This window comes from Vicugna pacos, chromosome 2, assembly GCF_048564905.1.
Source record: "Vicugna pacos chromosome 2, VicPac4, whole genome shotgun sequence".
NCBI classification, from domain to species: domain Eukaryota; kingdom Metazoa; phylum Chordata; class Mammalia; order Artiodactyla; family Camelidae; genus Vicugna; species Vicugna pacos.
This window is the reverse complement of record NC_132988.1, coordinates 60,256,252-60,277,809: the sequence shown is the minus strand read 5'-3', so window position 1 is coordinate 60,277,809 and position 21,558 is coordinate 60,256,252.

Sequence of the window (21,558 nt, the reverse complement as noted above, 5' to 3'; positions counted from 1 at the left end):
CCACCTACCACCTAGAATCTCTTCCTTTTGCTTGATGACCTTTTAAATTCCTCAAAACTTAAAAAAGTTCCATCTTTTCTACGTTAATATATTCCTTCTCTGCATTCCTACAGAATAGAGTAGGAGGAACTCCAGTGGACACTGTAGAACAACAGCCCTCATTTTATAGGGGAAAGATTCTGAGCTGTATCCTTGACTTCTTCTTATGAGTCATAATTTAAGAATACTTTCAAATCCCTTGAGACTCCTCCAGCCAAAAATAATGCAATACTATAATTATATTGTAAACTCTCAAAGGTCAACAATAGTACTTATGTTGCTTTTGTGCAATCAACCAATCATCTAATAAATATAAAATGGAAATCTACTATACACAAGTACTATATTAAGCGCTGTAGGAAATCCAGAGAAGTATACATAAGACGTTTCTCCTCTAGGCCCATGCAGGGTCCTTGAGGAATAAGAGAAAAACTATTGTGAGATGTGAAAACAATTATAAGAGTGAAAGAGGAAGGCCACTCTGGCCTAGAAAAAGCCTTTCTAGAGGAGATGAGGCCTGGACTAAATCCTGAATTATGGGTTAAAGATGGTTAGATAATGAGAAAATAGTAATATCAGAGACATGAAGATGGCAAATTTACAAGCTCTGCTCCAAGAACACATTTGCTTGAAAGTTAATAAAAACAAGTAGAAAAGAATAGGTTTTAAAAGTTAGCCATCTTATTGGCACAAAAACAGACATATGAATCAATGGAACAGAATAGAGAGCCCAGAAATAACCTCACACACCTACAGGCAATTAATCTTTCACAAAGGAGGCAAGAATATACAATGGAGTAAAGACAGCCTCTTCAGCAAGTGGTGTTGGGAAAACTGGACAGCTGCATGTAAATTAACGAAGTTAGAACACTCCCTCACACTGTACATAAAAATAAACCCCAAATGGCTTAAAGACAAATATAAGATATGACACCATAAACTTCCTAGAAGAGAATTTAGGCAAAACAGTCTCTGACAGAAATCGTAGCAATATTTCTTGGGTCAATTTCCAACGGCAGCAGAAATAAAAGCAAAAATAAATAAACAGGACCGAACTAAACTTACAAGCTTTGGCACAGCAAAGGAAACTATAAATGAAACAAAAAGACAACCTACAGAATGGAAGAAAATATTTGCAAATGATGTGACCTACAAGGGCTTAATTTCCAGAATATACAAACAGCTCATACAACGCAGTAACAACAACAACAGCAACAACAAAACCCAATCCCAAAATGGGCAGAAGACCTACATGGACATTTCTGCAATGAAGACACACAAATGGCCAATAAGAAAAAATGCTCAATATCGTTAATTATTAGAGAAATGCAAATCAAAACTACAATGAGGTATCACCTCACACCAGTCAGAATGGCCATGATTAAAAAGTCCACAAACAATAAATGCTAGAGAAGACATGGAGAAAAAGAAGCCCTCCTACATTGGTGGGAATGTAAATTGGTGCAGCCACTATGGAGAACATTATAGAGGTTCCTTAGAAAACTAAAAACAGAGTTACCGTATGTCCAGCAATCCTACTCCTGGGTGTATATTCAGAGAAAACTCTCATTTGAAAAGATAACTTCCATGCACTCCAATGTTCATAGCAGCACTATTTACAGTAGCCAAGACATGGAAGCAACCTAAATGTCTATCAACAGATGAATGGATAAAGAAGATGTGATATATATGCAATGGGGTATTACTCAGTCATAAAAAAGAATAAAATAATGTCATTTGCAGCAACTTGGATGGACCTAGTGATTATCATACTAAATGAAGTTAAGATAGACAAAGACAAATGTCATACCGTATCACTTATATGTGGAATATAAAAGAAGTGATACAAATGAACTTATTTGCAAAATAGAAACAGACTCATAGACATAGAAAACAAATAAATGTTTGTTTCCCCAAAGGGGAAAGAGGGTAGGAAGGGATAAATTGGGAGTTTGGGATTAGCAGATACAAACTATTATATATAAAATAGATGAACAACAAGGTCCTACTGTATAGCACAGAGAACTATATTCAATATCTTGTAATAAAATATAATGGAAAAGAATGTGAAAAAGAATATATTTATATGAATCACCTTGCTATATACCAGAAACTAAAACATGTGAATCAACTATACTTCAATAAAAATGTTAGTCATCAGTCCTATTGTGAAGTGACTTCATTTCCAGTTTCAGAAGCCTGATCTTGATCTTCAGAATAAATAATACGACATTGTAAACAAAACATTAAGATTTTTGAGTACAGGAATATGGCCAGAAGAAAACAGTGATTTGGGGGGAAATTAAACATGTATACATACCTAGAATGAATTGTTGCAGAGAGAGATTGGACATAATGTGATTACTTAATTTATAGTGATAGTCCAGAAAGGAGATGACAGTGAGGGGAGGAAATAATAGAATATACAAACAAACAAAAACAGTGGTACTGTGGGATGAATAATTTTGCATGGTATTATGCATATAGTGTATTTCCCAAACTTTCTTGATGATGGAGTTAATAAATAAGTTTCAATCAAAAGGACAATTTGGAGGAAGTAGCATCAAAAGAGATTCCTCTGCATTACTTGAAATTCAGCCTAATGTTTACAGAATATTAGAGTAGACCTTTGGCCAACAGGAATATTGTGCTTCATCTTAGGAAGGGTTGGGTTTAACTAATAAGCTTAGAATCCTGGCTTTGGGCATATTGTTGGCACTAAGTTATTAAAAGCAGGAGTGGCATTTTTCTTTATGTTTCCTATGCAGTTAACATTAGGCATGAAAACAACAAAGAAGAAAAAGTAAAGGAAATGAATAGGAAGAAATTCAAGAAAGATAAAAGGAAACCTACTGGCAAACACAGCCAAAGAAGGCAGCAATTCCAAAAACTACCAAAGAAATTGCAAACAGCACATGCTGCATTGTCCCTCCTGAGGACACCAGTGTCCAGTGACAATGGTACTGAATGAGCAAATGAGGGCACTATCGCTGCTGTAAGCCTGCTGACTAATAGCACCGCCCCAGCCAAGGCTTTGGTATTATTTGTAAACAATACCCGATATAATAATGTAATGGAGCCAAAGTGACTTCAGTCATTACTATCAGCAGCAGAACTACTTGAGAAATCTGCTCTCAATATCTCCTGAAGTTTATGGAGATGTAGCTCTTTTACCTTTAATCTACCTTATATTCATAGAGGCCAGGCTGTAGACCATCTTAAGTAATGAAGCTTTTCCATGTTTACCAATTGCCCTGGAACCAAACTTTTGGATTTTAACAATCTTTCCCCTTAGGATAATCAGTTGCCTAAGATGTTTAGATTCCTGATGGATACCCTCTCTTGTTCTCCTTTGTGACCAAATGCAAAGGTGAAAGTGAACAGAGTATTGACTCAATCTAAGTACTTTATCCTTGACAGTGGTAGGATACTGGAAAGCTGCATAGTCTAGAAGAGGTTAAGTGTAAATACTTTGAAATAAGTCTAAATCTGGTGCAAATCTTGGTTCTGGCACCTACTTACACAAGCAGACACTTCACTCTCTCACCATACATCTTCTAAGTCATTTAGTTGAAACAACAATATCAGACTCCAAGGTTGTTATGAAGATTAAATGATACAATGAAAATAGCTCAACTAGCTCCTGCCAGAAACAGAATATTTGTTCAATAAACAGTAGGCAGAATGTTTTCTATAGATAAAATAAAGAAACCAATCCTGAACACTGAAACAAAAATTGCAAAAAGTGAATGCCTTTAGCTAGTGAAAGATAAATCAGATCACAGTAGGGCTACAAGAAGTTGACAGAGAGGTGTGCACAGTGCAAATTTCCTACTATGAAAACCAGAAGCTATGCAAAACACAGTTTAAAAATACTTCATGATTGGGTAAAAAAAATTCCTAAGTATAGTTTGATGTCATAATTTCTTGATTCTTTTTTATAGTCACACTTACAGAATAACAAAAAATAACACTGTACAGTCTAGGTATGTTAAAGTCTTTCTATTTTCTTGGTGTAATTTCAATTTCTACTTTTAGGAGTCCAAGGTGCTAATGGTCCCATGATTGGTACACAGAGAATTACTTGCATACATATTCTAATAATTTTATACCTGTATATTTTTAAATAAAAATGTTAACTTGATGTTAATTTGTTGGTATCATCATTTTAAGAAGCTATGGCATTGACTTAATAGAAGCCAAAACATATAACATACTTCTAGGTACAGAATACTCTAATCTACTTTTATTGAAAGAAATGAGTAGGAAGGAATAGCAGACTTAATCTGAGTTTTTTTTTAATACTTAGCCAAGTGTTTAACAAACTTGATAGAATCTGTAATGAAACAATGATCATACAGTTTATGATAGTTAAAACATGTAGGTGATATAGCAGAAATATGCCCAACGTCATCTCAAAACCTTAAAAATACGTGAGTGGCAAAAATATTAAAATAATTGTTATGTTGTGCCTTGAACTCATTATCCTGCATTCCACTTAGATGATCATAAAAACAAATGAAACAGATTCAAAGCTCCAGGACTACTGAGAACTCTTGGGTTGCATATAGAATAATATTTATAAATAGGGACTTTGTAGCCAGGCAGGCATGGGTCCGAGTCCCGAGGTATGCAATTTTCTAACTCTATTACATTACATAAATGGAATGCTTTCATCTTGCATCATGTTAACATTGTAATTGATATTATAAGAACCATTATTATAACTAACAATAAAACATTAAAGGAATACTATCATGATTATGTATCATTTTCTATAATTTCTAATCAATGCAGTAACATATGAAATATGAATGAGATAATAACTAATACAAATTAACAAAAACTAAAAGAATACAAGAATTATCAAGCAAATCAACTGAAGACCATAGCTTTCCAAAAAAACACATATGGTTGTTACCTGACAAATTTGGCAACACAAATCAATCAAAAAGATAAGGTTGGGAAAACTGTTAATATATAAAACATTTTAACCATATATGTTTCAAATGCATTAAAGAGCCAGAAAAAAAATAAAACATAGAAAAGATATTTTTAAATCTCTCAATCAGAAGGTATTTCTAAGAAAAGTAGAATAAAACATGTAGATCAACTAATCTTTGAGTTTGAGTCCTTATGGCAATTTTAGTACCTTTTAATTATATCCCACTTTAATTCTGAAGATGAAGGAAAACAAAAATATGTGGATAGAATATTGACTAAGTGTATTGGCCGTGAATCACACTTTTGCTATAGCTGTGCAAACATGCTTGGGCAAAGCAAGTAACATTTCTCTGCCTCAGTTTATGTCTCATCTGTAAAATGGGGATAATGGTAATACTTCACAGCTTTGGTTTTGAAATAAAAGAGCACTTATAACAATGTCTGGCAAGGTATAAATACTTACTAGTTGCTGGCTATTATTATTATTTTATTATACATCACACAAAATGACACCCAAAAGAAAACATACTATCATGAAGTAATAAATACAAATACATAAAGACTGGGAACATGGTGAAGGCGGCAGTTTGACTCAATAAGTAAAACAAAATGACCCCTCTTGTTATGGTAGGGATTCAGACTTAGTCCTACTCTCAGCCAATCCAAAAAGAAACATCATTTACACAATCCCACTACAAACAAGATGAAAATTAAAAGTTGCTCTGAAGCAGCAGTATTTTCTAATCTAAAAATCAATCAGGAATTTCTGCCATGAGAATGTATTCTACACTACAAGCCCCTTCGTCTGTCCTCATCTCAACATCACTCTGCTCATATACGCCTATCTCTAACTGTCAAACAGTGATCACGAGGTACTTCTTCTCTAACCAGAAGATTATTTTTGTTGGTGGATTCAAGTGTTTCCCATTTCCATTGCTTTCACTTGTCTTCTATCAGGATTCCTGACGCAGCTGGGAAAACCGGCAGAGCTTCTCACTGAACGTGGTGTTGAAGTTCAATCCCACTGCGTAGCACAGGAGGTCCTACTTGCCATTCTTTTTCTCCATCACAACAGCACCCTGTGTGTGGGCCATTAAGAACTGACTGCCATCCTCTCAGTGTTTCACGGTGCCTCTACAAATGCTTGAAAAGTATCTTTTTCATCAGAAACGTTTCTGCTCCCTGATCCAACTAGCTGTCTCATATTCATGCCCCAAGAATCAAGTTCCCTCCTCTGAAAAGTCTTCTTCTGACTTCTTCACGCTGAAGAAGATGCTGCTCCCCTATCTCCCACAGCTCCCTGCATGGATATCTTTTATGCCACAGATGTAAAGTCACCACTTACGTGACTTTCTTTCCCACAAGACGATGGGCTCTTTGCAGGCAACTTCTGCGTTTTAATTATCTGTGCTGAATCTACACAGTGTGCTTACTCAATACTTGTCAAAGGAATTATTGAGTGAGTAAATAAGTCTGTGTGAGTATGTGAAGTGAATGAAACATAGTGTGTGAACAATGAATGTGTTTCTTCTCCTGATTTGCTTCCACTAAGTTCTCTGTCACTTGATAGACATCCTATATTGATACTGCAGCTTTGGGGTTGAAGTAAAATTTTTAAAATATTAAGGACACTTGAGTATACCAGCTAAGAAATGAGATAAAAACTTCCCCACTGTAATTGAGCTAATGGTGGGGCTATTTAATATTGAGACATTTAACACAATGGGATTTTAAATAGAGTTAATTCTAAAGTGCTTAATCTGAACGATGCAATTACTTTAGGATATTGGAAACTAAATTATGAAGAAAATACTTTATTAGTCATAAATAAACTGCCAATCATTTTTTGTTGTTTAAAACTTTACAAAAAACCCCCTCAGATTTCTTGAATATGGCATCTGATTTAACTACTAGACATTAATGAGATTAAATAATTCACTAAAAGTGTCAGCTTTTAATTGGTGCAATTTCATTTCAGCAATGTCCATGTTTTCTTTAAATTATTGAATATGTGACTTTAATTCCCACTGAACAGCTTCTACTTAAATGAATTTGAAACACTATCATTTTGACAGAAGAAAATGTCAACCTTTCATACAAAACTACGTAACTGGCTTACTGAATTGTTACAAGTATTTATCAGAGTAGGGTCCATGATGATATCCTATATATATATTTACAAAAATAACTGTTAGATACCTAAATAGTATACATCTTATTCCTCAGTTTAAAAAAAGCCAATTATTTAGTAATTTCAAATTTATTTAGATGCTAAAGGAAGGACCAGCACTGAAAATGTTGATATTTGGATTGGAAGAATCAGGAGAGCAATCAAAATGGTATAAATGAAGTGAACAGTTCACATTTATTGGACTAGTAGTGAGCAACTGGTAAAAGTTATGTTTAAAGCTACTAGAATGGACAGATTAAGAAGTCTGTGTGAACACTATCTTTAGACATAGTGTAACTATCTAGAACCCCCAAGTATATAGTCACCATACTCCCCTCATTTTTTGAGGCATTCCTATTTTAAGCATTATATCTCTTTTCCCATAAATACTATGATGACTATCAGAAAATTAATCTAAACTTGGAATCCAGATAATTCAGGTCTGTCATTGATACACTATTTCCTACAAAACCATTTGAATTTCTTAGTATTTAAGTTACTCTATAACATTTCTTGAAGGTATCAACTTCTGTTCAGCCCAGCTTGAACCTGCCAGCCCAAGTCATCAACTTTCCTGCAAATCACTCTTTGTTTTCCATATGTATTCTTGAGCTTCTCTAATACACTCTCTACTGAGAAACCAGAGAAACTTTTAAAGTATTTAAATCAGTCATGCCACTCGTCTACTTAATAATTTCAGTGAATTTCCATTGCCATTAGGGTAATATCCAAAATCTTTCTCATATCCTCCAAGACCTCAGTATTCTGGCTCCCACCTACATCTCCCACTTCAATTAGATGCCATGTTCCCTTACATACTCGTTGCCCCAGCAACGTTTCCTCAGTTCCTAAGTACCTTATGATCTTTCCTATCAAAGAGTTTTGCCTGCCTTTGACTAGAATTTTCCTCCCACTCTGTCCTTCACTTGCTACTTTTATTAACTTCCAGGTCTCACTTAAATGCTACTTCTTCAGAAACCTCCAGTCTTCTACATACACTTTATATTTAGCATTTCTCTTTTACAAATGCATCTTACTTTAGCAATTTCTTATATGTCTGTCTCCTGCATGAGATTTTAAACTCTGTGACGGCAGAAGTCATGTCTTTCTTGTTCAGTATTACATTCCTTCTCTATAATTTGGCCCTAATAAAGCAGAGAGTAGAATGGGCCAAACTTCAGCTCACCAATTCCACTGAAATTCACTGCACTGGATTTAGATTGCATTGAGTCTAAATCCAAGGTCAAAATAACCAGAGAAGGCCAGAAGTTTAGGTTAGTGGGTCCATCATAGGAGTTATTCTGAAGCAGAAAAAGGCAGTGGACCACATGCCCCAACAACTTGAGTTTGAAAAAAAAAAAACAAACCACATACACACAAAACAGAAACAGAATAAAATAATTTTAAGATAAAAATAAGTCAGGTTAAAAGTGACAACCAAAATTTCATTCCTTAAAGTAGAAAACAACCTTAGGCATTACCTGACACAAGTTTCCAAATAATGAGGAAATATTCTATCCTATTTCCTCATTTTTTATCCTTCTAATGATGTTCCACCTTCTAAAAAAACTATCTTGATAAAACCTCCAGGGCATCAGGCTTCTTGGAGGCAGAGGAGTCCCTGGGTGGTTACAGAAAAATACAGAGGCTAGTAGGAAAGAAGTCCTAGGCAAGTGCTCCTTAGCAAGGTCAACTGCAAACGTCAGTTCTTCTTATCTCCATTGTTTACTCTCCCATTTTTCTCTCTCATTTTACTTCTCCTTCCCATTATCCATCTTCCCCCCCCTACTTTTCTAGCTCTTTTCTTTAGCTTTATATTGCCCTCTTCCATCTTGCTGAATTTTCTTTACTCAAAATCACTTCCTTAACTGAAAAATGTTTTTTGTTTCCATCTTACAGATCTTAAAAATAAAAGAAGACAAAAATGGGAGAAAAATGGTGAATTACGGGCAGAAAAATAATTGTAGGAAACCTGACTTTCTGAACTCTTCCATAGTCCTCTGTAAATCGATTCATATGAAAGAATGGTGAGGGGTGGGTGGCAGACAGCATAGCTGGAAGAGGATGGGGAAGTGAAATGTACTTCAACAGCTTCTCTGTATTCAAGTAGAGGCTATCATGGTTCATATTGAACACACTGAATGAAAGATAACAAAAGTTTGGGGGAGGTAATCTATAATTACATACATCCTAAGATAACTTTTATTTCTTACTATATGTATTTAATTTGAAACCTGAATACACCACTTCAGAGAAGTCAAGTCTTTCCTGCAAACAAATTACATTTGAATGGCATGAATGACTAGTTATTGTTTTTAACATTTCACAGTCATAATATCTTGCATTCATATTCCCAGAGAACTCAAGGGCTAAAGAACCTTCACAGATCAGCAGAGAAAATTGCTTTACCCATCACAGAGATGGCATCTCCTCTGGGGAAGGAGCTGACAGCTTTTTAACAATGCATGATGCCTCATAACATTCTAGAAGGGGTTTGAAAACTGAATCCTAACTGTGCTTGTGGCATATCCTCCAAGCTTTGTTACATCACACTCAACAGTTAGTCTCTACCACAAGGATTTTTTTTTCTCTGAATATAACTTCTTATAAATAAAGCAGCTTGTTACTCTGCCCTTTTGTCAGGTGTCAGAAGATGTACTGTTTTATGTTTTGGAAGTATGTCCAGCTGATTCTCCCTGACAAGATGCAAGAAAAACAGAAAAAGAAGTAATTATGAAGACAGAGTCTCTGGACTTGGTTCTATGTTTTTCAAGTATAACCTCTTACAAAGTTCTTGAACTCTATCTCAGGTTAATTAGTAAAAGTTAGATATTATAATTTTTATCTATGGTGATTATCTAGGTACTCATGCTATGAAATCTGTGGATGCTACTGATGTGTTGAGAACAACCATTTATTCAACAGATTTTCATTATGGTGCCACACTCTTCCAAGAATTGGGAATACAACTGTGAACAAATGAAATTCTTGTCCCTCAGGAGTTTATACTCAAGTGAGGGTAGATAGATAATAACCAAACAAATAAATAATGTGTCAGAATAAAGAGAATAAGGAGTGGTAATGATGGGAAAGAAGAGGTGGTTTTATATAAAGTGATTTGGGTTGAATCTCTGACAAAATGACATTTCAGCAGAGACTTGAAGGCAGGAAGACTGTGAGTCACGTTGGATCTAGGGAAAAAGTGTTCAATGCAAGGAACAGCAGAGAGGCCAGTATTCTTAGCTAGAAGAGAGCAAAAGCAAAAGGGAGAATATCAAAAGATGAAGCTGGAGAAGTGGAAAGGGACCAAGTAGTAAAAAGTGCATGGAAGGCTTTGGATATGGTAAAGGAACGGCAGAGTCTCGCTGAGATTTTAACAGGATCACTGGGGCTAACCATTGGAGAATAGACTAGAAGGCAAGAGGGGAAGTAGGGAGACCAATTTAGGAGGCCATCGCAGAAGCCTTGCAAAGAGATGGTGGCGTTCTGATTGAGATGTAAGAGAGTGCATGGAGCATAATATTCAAGGAGGAAGAATGTTCACTGGAAAGCTTACCATAACTCAACGAGTCAAGCATGAAAAACAAAGTCAACCCTAAATCACAAAGAAAAGACTTAAAAATTTTCACCTGAGGTAACTGTCATAGTGGGAATGTGCAACTTACCTTTATTATGTCATAGTTTACCAGTTGTTTTTCAATGAGGGGTATTTCTTTGAACATGAAATATTCCCTTTTTTGATTCTTTGGCAGAGTCCTCTCCTTCAAACATGAGTTCTTCCACTTTTTTTTTCACATCATAAATCTAAACACACAAACAGAACATGCACGCAGAGATACACACACCACACACACAAAACCGCCCTCTCTTTACCATTATGACCAGCAACTTTACTCTTTATAGAAAATACTTCATGCATTTGTGAGGATAAAAATGGCACAGAATTCTAAGAAACACAATGAAGCAGTATCAAGTTTATAAAAATATGTATGACATTTGTGACTTCTTTCTTAGAGGTAACCAAGATAAGCCAGGAACTCTAGGGAATTGGGAAATACTCAAGAATTGTGAGATACTCATCCTTCCTTCTCCTTTAGTTACATTTTCTTTTTTTCTCACTCATTCTCAGGACTCTATTTCAAGAAGTCACATAAAGAGAAGCTTTCTTAACATGGTTTGGAAAGTTAATGATTTTCTTGGATCCAGGAACCCATGAAGTTATAAGTAAACTTTAGCAATTTAGCAGATATATTAGGAAAAAAATGCAAACTAGTTTAAATGAAAAAGGGAATTTCTTAGCTCAAAAACTCCTTGACCAAAAAGTGAGTTGGCTTTAAGAAATTCTTGTTCCTAAAGCTCAAAGAGTATTAGGACTCTGTCTTACTTCAACACAGACCCTTAAAATGTGGTAGAAGTGATAACTTCTACTTGCTCAAGGCACATCCCACCACCTGAAAATCTGAGGGAAACAGGGCACTTTCCCCACAGCTCAGGAAAAAGTTCCACAGACATGATGATTAATTTTATGTGTCAACTTTAGTGGGCTAAGGGATGCCCAGATGGCTGATTAAAAACATTATTTCTGGGTATATCTGTGAGAGTGTTTCTGGAAGAGATTAGCACTTGAATTGGTACACTGAGTAAAGACATTAGCCCTCATCAACCACAGGGGGCTATCCACCCACCCCACACTGAACAAAAAGAGGCAGAGAAAGATGAATAGATCTCTCTGCTTGAATAGGGACATCCATCCTCTGCCCTTAGACATTCAGGCTCCTGATTCGTGGGCCTTCAAACTCCCACTGGGACTTATGTAATTGGCTCCTCTAGTTCTCAGGACTTTGAATTTGGACTGAAACTACATCATCAGTTTCAAATATACCACAATTAAACGGTTCCACCGTTGAAAAGGGGGGAGATTTACCTTAGGAAAGAGGGAGTGGAATGGCCAACAAAAGCGGCAGATCAGCCCTCAGTGCATATATGCATGTTTACAAGCAGGAGAAGGAAGTGTCAAAAGCTTTCTTCAGATTCTAATAGGAGTCTGTGATGTCCCTGAAAAGGTTTAAATAGTATTGTAATGAGTATAGTGTTGTTACCTGAAGGTACAGAGAAAGAAAATCCCAAAAATGAAAAAGCAGGTATTTTTTAATTGCGATCACGTTTTGACCAGCATGACTTTCCTTCTGTTAAACAACCACAATTTAGCATCAAGGGATTTATTCAAATTCTTATAGAAATGAGAACATAAACCTTCAGAGGCTAAATAATATAATGAATATAAACTCAGCTTCTGGAGAGATGAGTTTGTTTGCTGTTGCTGTTTTTCTTCTTTTTTAATGGAGGTCCTGTCATTATGACACATGGTGGATAATCACAAAGACTGTTTTATCTCTCACTTTCTTTTTGAAATTCATTTAGTGTGGTAAGCTCTTCTGCTCTTGGATAAAAACTCAGGCACTGACACGAATTATGTGGTGACTTAGATAATAAGAGCCATGGTTATTTCAAACTGTCAAATACAGTGGGACTCAGAAAGTTAGAATGCCTATATAATTAAAATTCTGATCTTCATTTAAATTTTCTGTGAAGTATTGGCTCCATTTTTTGTCTAAGGATTTTTGATGCACATCTAGCCTATGTCTGTAGTAATGTAGATACATTGTTAAAAAAAAAAAACAAAACCTCTGAATGGGTCCAATATATAACACAACCAGAATATTGAACAAAAAAGATTAATGGAGTCGATTCCCAAAGCAACATTTTTTTTTTCCTTCTTCTCTGGTCTTTTACCTTTGTTCAGGAAAGCTTGCTTTTCCTATTCTGGGTAAAAGTTGCTTAGTGCTGAAAATTTAGATAATACAAAGTTTCTTTAAAGCAACACATGCATAGATTTGGTTCACTTCTTAGCATATGCACACCAATATAACAATCCAGGATTTTACTTTATTCAAACGTATAGCTACTCTGTGCCCTGCCAGGGCCTATAGAAGGTAGAAAAAAAAAAAAAAAGAGCCAAAGAAGAAGGTATATTCAGCTTTTTTTTTTTTTTCTCCCTGTGCTCTTCCACTACATTGCTAACCATGGTTTCTGAATCCTCTGAAGCTGAAGCATAAGGAGGAAGAGATGCTAACTAGAGAGGGGAACATCTGTACGTGTTACTGGCATAGCTGGTTCTATAACCTCTGGACCTGGTCTTTTCTTGTGAGGCACATTTGCTGGTCCTGCCCCAATTGCTACGGACCTTTCAGCTGCAGTATTCTTGATGTAGATCATGCATGCACTTTATTATTTCTTTCTTCCCCAGCCCATCAGAGTCCAGCAATTCATGTCCAACCTGTGCCAAGTTGGTTTGCTCCTCTAGGCAACCTACTTGGTCAGGACCTGAAATAATTTTACTCAAATTTAATCTCACCATTGTCTTCATCAAGCTCAAGTGACACAGTCATGGTTTCAAAAACCCTCATATGCTCAAGGAATGTAGGCTCAGAGTCACTTCATCCCTGATCATTCAGGTACCTCAGATTGGTGCAGACCCCAATCCATGGTACCCTCTATTCCTACTCCTCCAATGTGGAGGGCTCACGTCATGTTCTCCCTCTACACCTGGAGAAAAGGTGAGGCCAATGGTAGAAATTTGCCAAGGAAATTCTTTCTCAATCACCAATAATCTGACACTTTATAATATCAATTTTGGCAAGGGGTCATATAACTGATCTTCAAATATTTCCTGAGAAATTTTGCATTTTGTTTTGGCTCTTCCTTTTGGAATATCATCTTTATTTGATTTTTGTTGACTCAAACAAATGTTCTAACTTAATACCCTGTTAAAATATTATTTTTATTTTAAAATGGAGTTCTCATTTTGTGTACAATAAAATCATACAGTTCTAATCAAAATGAAGCATAAAAATGTCTGTATGAGTCTATGAATCAGTGTTTATATATCAATTCCAGTTACAGTGTCTATTAACTCTAAAATTGTTCTACAAAAATGACTATATATCATAAATAATTGTTTCATCTTCTCCTTAAGTGGATATATTTCTCGTGGAGTTAAATCTTTGTCTGGAACATGTATATTTGCTGCTCCCCTCCAAGTCACAATACATGCTCCACAAACATGTGTACACTACCCGTCCCATCCTGTTCACCTTCAGTGGAAGTTTCCTGCATGTGGACATTGTCCTTACCTACTGTGTATCCTAATAAACAGAATTAGCCCAGACCAGACAAACTTCCCCTTGATTTGCTTGTTTCTTCTAACCCTCTTAGCTCCCCGTCTCAGCTCTTGACAATAACTTTGTTCAGAAGACTTTTTGAAGGAGCCACTCTGGCTCCCATGGCTATGGATATGTCATTTGCCCCCAGTGCCCACATACAGGCACCCTGGGACACTACTGAAGCTCTCATCAGTGCCTCAGGCCCATCAGTTAAGAGGGATGCAACACAAAGGGCTAACCCTTGTCATCTAACAGTTGTGTTTATGTCTGACTGTTTTCATGGCAGTATTAATTGCTATCACAAGACAGGATCTGTTACAAATTAGCTACTTATTTGATAGTGTCCATTTGATTAAGAGATATTTATTTTTATCTTGAAAGCAGAGTGCAGTCTTTAAAGTGAATCTGTCCCTTCGCTCACTGGCTAAAATAGAAAATGATTTCTTTCTTCTCATTCCATCAATCAAAGATCACAAACAAAGCTTTGATGGATGACCAGCCATGATGGATTAGAATTACGTCATTATTAGAAAATGTCCCATCATCATTTTTCCAAAAGTGTACATCAATTATGGAGTCTGAATTTAGATAAAAGTAGCCAGGAAAACATCTTCCTATCCATACTCTTCACATAGTACCTTTTGCAGTTAACTCTTTCTTTGCTTTGTCCTTGACAACTGTGACTTCAATACCACTCTATCAACCTAAATAATAGTCTGGGCTTCCTCTAAGGACAATTCCTTTTGACAGTCTTAATGACTGTCTTTGACTACGAGATTCCTCCAGCACTTTCTAATACAGAGCAACCAAGTGAAACTGAAGTGGAGAGCACACTTCATTCTAGATTCAAACAACTGTCACACAAGTTGACATTTTGAGTGTCATTTTACTATTTGTAGAATAAGTCATGCACTTCCTATACATTGTCTTATAATATTTTACCAAAATGCTTCCAATCTGTATGATACAATACATTTCCTTGGCATTCTACCTGCAATATTTTCCCTGCTTACAAGCAAGGCAATACGTGAACCATTCATTGAAATTAACTTTAGGGAGGCAGCAAGGCTTGATAGTGTTTCTAAAAGCTGAGCCATAGTGAACTGTGAATGAGCTTTAGAATCAAAGAGAATTGTTCTATCTTTGATGCTTCCCTTTTTCAAGTTCTCAAGGCACATTTGTTCTATTCCATTTTTCACATTTTTGATATCTGAAAATTAATATACCAAATATATATGAATGCCCAGTATGGCTGAGAAATTAGATTTAGCCCATTGGAGTTAATAATAAGGAAAAATATTTTTCTTGCAGTAATAATATGTACCATATTTTAAATGTTTCAAACTAGGCAGTATGCATATTGTAATCCTTTGGTAAAGAGAAATGGGATGCAAATTATTGGTCCCCCTTTGGTGCCTGGAGGAAATTATAGAAAAAAAAAAAAAACAACAAAAGTTATACCCATCCACTGAAGTGGAAATTATGGCATAGGAAAGAACAGGGCTTTTATCTGCTTTGATAGAACTTCATTTAACAATATTAGAAGGTTTATTTTTATAATGAGAATATATAGAAATTATAAAACAGACTATATATTGTGTCTTATCACAATTGCAGAGGATAGTTGAATCACCTAAAAGCTGCGTTCTTCATGTTGAAAAGTGAGAAATAAGCCTCATTTGGAGAAATCCCATCTTACTTTTTTATTGCTATTTTCAAAATCTATTTTTAAATAAAGTTTGATGCTATATTCATATGGAATTCTCAACTATCTTCCTGTAGGCAACAAGCCAGCTTCATAATTGCTGGATAATAAGCAGAAGGGAAGAGATCCTCTTTAATATCTTCAGTTACTGAAATTCACTGGAAGGAACACTCAACAAAGGATGGACAGGACTATATTCTATCTACAAATCTTTTATAAAACTGTTTATTTTCCTCGCCTAATACATGTGCAATACTACTTGCCTTGGATATCTCTCAGGATACTTATAAGTGAAAAAAAAAAAAACTTAACAGTGAAAGTGAAAAATAAATAAATGCTCTAAAAAGTGTAAAGTGCAACCCAAACATAAAACATCCCAGTTGCAGGGCTCATTTTAGTCCTTCTGGATCTTCTAACTTTGATGCTATCCATCAGAATGGTTTTAGCATTTATATTTATTAACAAGAGTAAAGAAAATTAGATGACAGGTGAAATTTGAAAGGACGTACATCCATGCCACATGGCTCTTGTCTGTCTGTGAAAACACTATTACATTAGCTGGTGCAGCAGATAAACTCCAGGGCAGCTGCCCATGATCTTTGCTTCCTAGTATACACACCCTGTATAAGCCCTTCTCCCTGAGCATGGGTGGGGTCTGTCACTAGCCAACAGAACATGGCAAAGATAATGAGATGCTACTTCTGTGACTGCATTACTATATAAAAGACTATCTTGTTAACAGACTCTCAAGAGACTCTAGTTGGCTTGATGAAGGGGCCATGTTGAAAAAGCCATGTGGCAAGGAATTGTGGGTGGCCTCTATGAACTGAGAGTGACTTCCAGGAGCAGAGTGTAGCCTCCAGCAGATATCTGGCAAAAGCCAGTATAGCCACAGGAAAATGAATTCTGCCAGTAGCCTTAGTGAGCTTGGAAGTGGATTCTCCCTCATCCCCAGATAGGAATGCAGGCTGGTCACATCTTGATTGCAGCTTGTAAGACCTTGAGCAGAGGTCTCAACTACTCTGTGACTAGATTCCTGACCCACAGAAATTGTGGAATAATAAATGTGTGCTTTTTTGAGCAGCTAAGATTATGATGATTTGTTATGCAGTAATAGAAAATTAACACAGTAGGTAAAGGGTTCATTATTAACCTGACTTAGTTAATGATAACTATCAAACCAAGAGATTAAATATTTTTTTGATAAGTCACAGCCTATTACTGATCATCATTCCTTCTGAGATACTGACTGGAAATTGAACACTTTCCATATTTGCACTAAATCAGTTGGCTGATTTGGAAATTTGGAAATCTAAATCAAAAGATATTTGCCTTTAACAATTATCTACAGGTTGCTTCTCACTCTAATTGTAAGTGATATCAAATTTTCCTTACAGCTATCCACTTCCTTATGAAGAAAGCCTAGAATATCAGACTTTTGTAGCTGAAACAATAAAAATGTATGTGTATTTGTGCAACCTGTGATATAAGCAGAGCATATTTATTAATACACCTATTTTCTAATAGCAAAAGGCACCCACTATTTTCTTTCCATTTTCCCATTCTCTTCTATTATTGTACTCAACATTGGAGTCTCTTCTTAATTTCCGATTTAAATTTTCCAAAGAGCAGAATGCAATAATCAATTATCTAACACCAATGGCTATTCTTCTTGCCCAGGGTGCTCTAAAGAACTGAAAGGAAATCTGTTAGGTCATTTCCTCATATATAAGGATTCTATGAGATTAGATTCTTAGCTATAGTGTTAAATGTATCAACAACCATCCAAAACCAGGTGAGCTAGCTCCCTTCTTTTCCCAACAGGAGACACCAAAGAAAAAAAAATTTAGAGCACTCAATTTGAATGTTCCTATATGAATGCAGGTGACATAGTGAGCACAAGCACACACAACATTCTGTTTTCTAAAAGTAAGGCCTCCTACTACCAAGATTCATGTTGCTTTGAGTCTCTTCCCTCTATTCTAATGGGAACACAAACTATTCTTATACCAGAATAAGTGCTGGAAATTATTCAGCTATTACTTTTTAGTGTTTTTTCCACCAGCTTTGTATAGTTTCATCTCATGAACGTCCAAATAAGTACACAGCCAGAGGCTAGAGCATCACCGTTCTGCAAATCTCCAGATCTCTTTCTGCCTTCTCTCCTATGCTATGCCCTACACATTCCAGCCACGCTGCCTTCTTGTCACTCTGATTTCTATTCTCTATTCAGGGTGACTGCTAGGCTGTCTCTCACTCCCTAACTCCCTCCATAGCAACCTGGAGACTACCTTTAGACATCAAGGCGAAGTAATTGTAAGTTAACTTCATTTTGTTCACCCCTTTCTTGGAGATCATAGATCTGCACTGCCTGTTGTCTGATGTTGAAAAACAGTCATTTCATATATTTTGTCCGGTTTACTGGTTGTATCAAAGGAGTGTAAACTTCACGGCAATTAATCTTCCTTGGCCAATAGTAGAAGACCATATCTTTTTTACCCTATCCCTCCATGTGTGACTCGGCATTATCATAGACAGCACCCGTACCACACAACTGAACCCCAGAGACGTGATAAGCTGGAGAGAGAAGTTTTCACTCTGGGGAAAGCAGTTAAGAGGCTTAATGAACAAGAGCACACATTCCAAGTTTACATCCTGGCATGCTACCTATTAGCTATTTGACCTTTGCAAATCATTAAATGGTCTCTGCCTCAGTTTTCCCAGATGCCAAACATGGAAAGCAATAATACGTCTCATATGAGTGTTGTAGATTAATTTATTTGATACATGCAAAGTGCTTGAGGGTACCTAGCACATATTAATTATCATATATTACTTATTATTATAAGAGCTATTACTATAATTAGCTTGAGGAGCTAAGAAAAAGATGTAAAAAATGGGTGATATGACTATTCATTTGGTTGGAGAGTAAAAGGGGTAAAGACAATACTCTTCAATACATGTGAGCTATTATATTACCAGGGATGGGTTCTGTGGTCATACACGAAGACTAAAGTTCAAGAAAATGTCCCAAAAGTACGAGCAATTACAGCTTGTGAAGAAAAAATTCCTTGACAGAAATGGTAATTAAACACAATATAAGAAAGTTTTATAAAATGCTCCTCTCTGATGGCTTTTAAAATCGGGAGGATCCCTCTGAGTGCAAAAGGATAAAGTTCTAATTTGACTTGATAGCAGGGGGTGCCCAGTCACCCATGCATTTGTTTCCTCATTCAATAAAAGGCTATTAACATCTACTATGGCTTCCGTTTGAGGTCTTAGCAGATGCAAAAATGAATCATGTCGTCTCAGTCCTTGAGAATCTCAGGATGTAGAGGCAGGGAAAGAAACAGAAACACAATTTCAAGGCAATGTCAATCGACGTCTAGCCAGAGTAAGAACAAAGTGTAATCGAAGAACTAAAAACGATTGTCTAAGAGTACTTGTAGCCTTAATTTAAGGTTAAAAGATACAGTGTTGACAGTTTATTTTAAAAACTTTGCCTCACATCATTTTCCTACAGAAATCTCAAAGAATTTAAAACAATTTTTAAATGGAAGGAATGTTTTGACTCATCGATAGTGAATGACTAATCATTATATGCCAATAAATGTATTTAATAATCAGCTAAAATTTAATCTCCAAATATTCAAAGATAGAATAAAAGCAAAGATAAACACAATGTTTCTCCCCACTTTGGCCTCCCTTTGTGGATATCACTGAACTCTATTACTTTAAAAGATGAATGATGACTAATTCTAGATACCCCCAAGACAATGTTAGTTTTCAGAAAAATCCATCTTATTTCATTGACCTAATAAAGGATTTAAGATAGGTGTGTCAAAGGTAATAGAGAATAAGGGATAAAAAATGATAGCTACCCTTTTAAAATATGATTATGTGCTAGGACTTGTTCTAGTTCCTTAAGATCATGGCCTGCATTTAATTTTCAGTCTTCATCCAAAGTAGCTACTATTACTTTTTCTTCTTAGGTTTAAGGAAACTGAGTCTCAAGGATGATAAATGAACATAGGTTATATGATTCATAAGTGATGAAGCTGGAATTTGAAACCAGAGCCATGTGTCTCTAAATTCCTAGCTCTTAACCACAGTATGTGTTGCCTCCAGATCTGAGCAGCAAATGTGGCCCAAATTGCTTTAGAAAGTAATAAGAAATAAGGCCCTCAAAGGGAATCCTTCCTGTCCCCAAGGTATTAAGGTACAGGTATAATGGAGTGGTTTAAAACAACAATTCTTTAGGAGTTTCATTTAAATATCCTGTAAAAATTAGTTTTTTTCCACTTTATTTCCCCCCATCATTTTTCTCCACTAAAGAAGATTTAGTATGCTTGTACAGGAAGAAAAAAAAAATCAAATTACTTCAATAGACAAGATTGATGGGAACTTGGAAAAAAAAATAATGATTGAAATTCTCAGCTGTTCTCCAAGGTGATTAAATCCTAATTGAGGGAAGGGCCTTGTGTGAAACCTGCAGGCTACAGCAAGATGGTTCTGTGGGCTCTGAAGGAGATATAGCTGGATCTATTGCATTCAGCAACTGCTTTAGGCAGTTCCGAATCGAGTGGTTACAATTCAATAATAGGAAGGGCTGACATTATAATGATTTCTATTCTCCTTAATTATTCTGTAACGTTTGTTAATGTGCATAAGCAATGATTCTGAAGCACCATTTAAGAGGGCACAGAGAAACTCTCATTTAGGTGGATGGAACTCAATTTTAGTGGGGTGACATTCTAGTCCCCTCTTAAAATGTATTGTACATCTACCCTTTGAGCTTAATGCCCTCAAGTACTTCTTACTTATCAATAGAAGATGACTATTCAGGTGAAGGAGTGACAAAATTCTGTTAATATTTAAGTAGTAATTTATCATTTAGATTCCCTCTAGAGACAAAATCACGGAAAAAGATGTTCACAGTTTTTCAGGGAAAAGACATCTCCATTACATGGATTAGGAAAATGAGGCTTAGAGATATTAAATGCTTTGTCAAAGACAACATAGCCTATAAGGAGCAAACCTGTGCATTTTGTTTATTTTGTTATTACACTGTGCTTTATTGATTTTTAAGAGAGTATTCTTCTCTCTTTGAGTTGAATGTGTTTAGCAACTTTTCCATGAATTGAGTAGCTAAAAGATGCTATACCCATATCTCATTTAATGGATCTTTTTGGATGCCCATCATATGCCAGTGGTGCAAAACTCAAATGCTATTCCTGTCCTCTGGGAGCTTATAATTGAGCAGTAAAGAAAAACAATGAACAGGTAATTTTAAGTAAAATTTGGGAAACTGATTTAATTCTTACATGTAGTATGGACAGAAACCAAGAGAAGTATATCATTGCCTTATATCAGAAGCCTTTTGAGTTTGGCGAAGTGGAAAAAAAAAGAAGAAAATCATTGGTGGACAACTTGAGAAAACATTGCAAATCAAGGTTTCATTAAATGATCAACTCGTA